We start from the raw sequence: 2,977 nt of genomic DNA on the forward strand, positions 1-2,977 counted from the left end.
TTTGTTGCTGTTGGGAGAACTAAAGGAAACAATTATTTGAAAATGAAGAAATGCTGAAAGGATGGCACAGTTGTTGGTCACAGGATACGGGGATCCCTTTGCCTTTGCAGATCTGATTCTGTATTTACCATGTGCCATACAAGGCAGGCATTTATATACTCAGATTATAACTGTAGTACATCGTGTTTATGCATGTTATGATGTGAAAATATTTGTGCTTACTCTAGTTAGTGTTAATTACGGATAATGGGTTGAAGCCCTTCTAAGGGTAATTAACCACCTCTGTAGAAGCACATATCGGTTTTGCTACCTGGAATCTTCATCACAGCAGAATACAAGCATTACAGAAAATGCTCTCAGTTCTTATTCGGTTTGGTGTTGGAAAGCAAGAAGCTGGCAGGCAGATGTTTGGCTCGCAAAGACTCAGCCTTACCTCTCTACCTCTCACCTTTCCAAATCTAAACGCCTGCTTGTACTCAGGCACACCTGACTGTCCTAGCCTTCTGAGGACTCTGTCTGCCTGTCTGTACTTCACTCCACCCTTCTCCGCACAACAGTCCATGTTCGGGGAGGGTTCTCAAACTTCGTCTTGCTGCAGGAAGTTCAGCACAGCCCTTGTTGGGGCCACTGATGGTAGCAAAGGTTTATTAGGCTTGCAGGTACACTCACTCAGCCTCCAGCCCTGGACCAGGAGAGTCTGTCAGCCAGGGGCCTGACTCTGTGGAGGTGTTCACTGGTTAAGCCCTTCATCACCTCCTCTGACCTGACTTCTCAGGATCACCTCATCATTACCTAAACCATCATCTAGTTGGTTTTTCTCTTATCCCCTCCCACCTCATTCAACAATAAAGAATTGCTGATGTTTTCTGTGGAAAGGAAATCTGGGATTGTATTAGCAACCTCTTAAAAGGTCAGGGCCTTTTGAAGAGCTGGTCAACTCTTTGAGAGGGGATAGGAGGTAAATGAGGTTCCACGTCTCAGACACCTGCTTATTGTTTCTGTGATTTCTGGTCATTCAAGCCCTGGACTTTCAATAGTTCCTGTCCCTGAATGCTCATAAAGCATGAGTGTGTTTGTTAGAGCCACTCGGGGGTTTATGATTTTGTGGACGTGAGTTTATATTGGGAAGTTCCTGGGTTCATAACTGCAGCCCTCCTGGCTCAAAACTCTTGTGGTCGCTGCGGCAGCACATATACTAAAATTGGAACGATACAGATAAGACTAGCATGGCCCCTGCACAAGGATGACACGCACATTCGTGAAGCGTTCCATAATTAAAAAGAAAAAACTCTTTACAGTGGGCCACCGCAATGTCTGATTTCTTCCTTTTATGGTTTGGCCTATAACACTGCTCATATCCACAAGGACTTCAATCTGATCATGTCCCCCCCCCCCCCCCCAAAAAAAAACACAACAAAACAAAACCAAAACTCCTCTTTGTTTACTTTTCAGCAGTTTTTGTGCTGAAAGCATTTAGTTTTCTAACAACTGTTAGACTACATTTATTTTAGATTCCATAGAGGCAGAGGCAGTTGTTCTTAATAATTTTGTAACGAAGTGACTAAACAATTTGTTTTATTGACTCTTAATCATTTCCTGTGCCCTGCCTCTGTGTGTGTGAGAGAGAGAGATTGGCTTTGGCTATCACCAGTTATTCATTTGCTTCCCTGAGGGAGCCCTAGGTCCTGGTTCAATTTAGCACAGAATGACTCTTGTACAGAATGTGCAGACGCTTTAAGGGGAACTTTGAGAACGAATGAGGAATGGGTAACAGATAAAGTGCCTCAAACACATACTAATGAGGGCATGGGAGGCAGTGGAATCTGACTGTAGCCTGGAGGGGAGGAGGGGTGTGGCCAGAGCTCCGGTGGTTTCAGCTCCCACAGCCCTTGGAGTAGGATAGCACACTTGCCCCCTCTTACAGATCATGTGCAGTCCATGCCGTTTCCCTCCCTGTGTCATCTGATGGAGCTCAGAATTGCTCTGGAAACAGATGGGACCTCGCTGGGGAGAATCTCATTGAATCCCACTCTCTCACAGGAATCTCCTTGCTTCTTCTGTTGCTTCTGTTGCAGTTTACCTGGGGGTCCCACAAGCCTTAGCTGGCCTAATTTTTAAATGCAACTTGAGATTCTGTGAGCTGAGTTCCTACATTTTACGTTAACTTTGTTCTCTCAGGTCCCCAGCAGGAGGGAGAACAGTGTCTGAGTTAGATAGATAACAAGTTAGAGTTCCCAAGGTGGCCAATCAGACTCCTGGCTAATTGAACATATGCCCGAAAACTATGGCATTATCTTCCCCACATGCGATCTGGCATTTTACCTTTTTAAAAATACATGTAAAATGGTTCTGCAAATCACAGATTTCTCAACAATTAACTATGATTTTATTTCCCCAGCTAAATTGTTTAACAATGAAGAGACAGAGAAGGGGGCAGTAACAGGGTCAAGAAAGGGAATTTGGGCGTGGTGACAGAGTCATTCGAAAATGACAGGAGAGCCAAACTAGTATGGCTCAGGGGTTGAGCGTCGACCTATGAACCAGGAGGTCACGGGTTCAATTCCCAGGCAGGGCACATGCCTGGGTTGTGGGCTCAATCCCCAGTAGAGGGTCTGCCGGAGGCAGCTGATCAATGATTCTCTCTTACCATTGCTGTTTCTATCTCTCTTTTCCTCTCTGAAATCAATAAAAAATATAATTTTTAAAAAGATAGAGAAATTCTTATTCTCATATTCCTATTCTTTTTTTCCTGCCTAATTTTAATGCTTAACAAAATCCAGAAACCATCTACATGACTCAGTTATCAGACCAGCAGGATATCCTGGAAAAAGAACACAATCCTCTGAAAAAAAAAGCAGGAGAAGGCCCAGACGTTCACCAGTAGGGTGGGTTAAATACACGTCAGTGCGTTCAGGTTATAAAATAGAGTGAGAACACTCTCTATCTACCAACATAGAAAAATCTCCAATATATTACT

The 2,977-nt window shown here is 44.0% G+C and overlaps 1 protein-coding gene across 1 annotated transcript in view; it reads left to right on the forward strand.

The window, feature by feature from the left end:
- IGF2BP2 (insulin like growth factor 2 mRNA binding protein 2) overlaps nucleotides 1–2,977 on the forward strand; it is a 148,195-nt gene that overhangs the window by 103,069 nt on the left and 42,149 nt on the right. The window lies entirely within an intron of this gene.

Source organism: Myotis davidii, unplaced genomic scaffold, assembly GCF_000327345.1.
Source record: "Myotis davidii unplaced genomic scaffold, ASM32734v1 scaffold626, whole genome shotgun sequence".
Taxonomy (NCBI): domain Eukaryota; kingdom Metazoa; phylum Chordata; class Mammalia; order Chiroptera; family Vespertilionidae; genus Myotis; species Myotis davidii.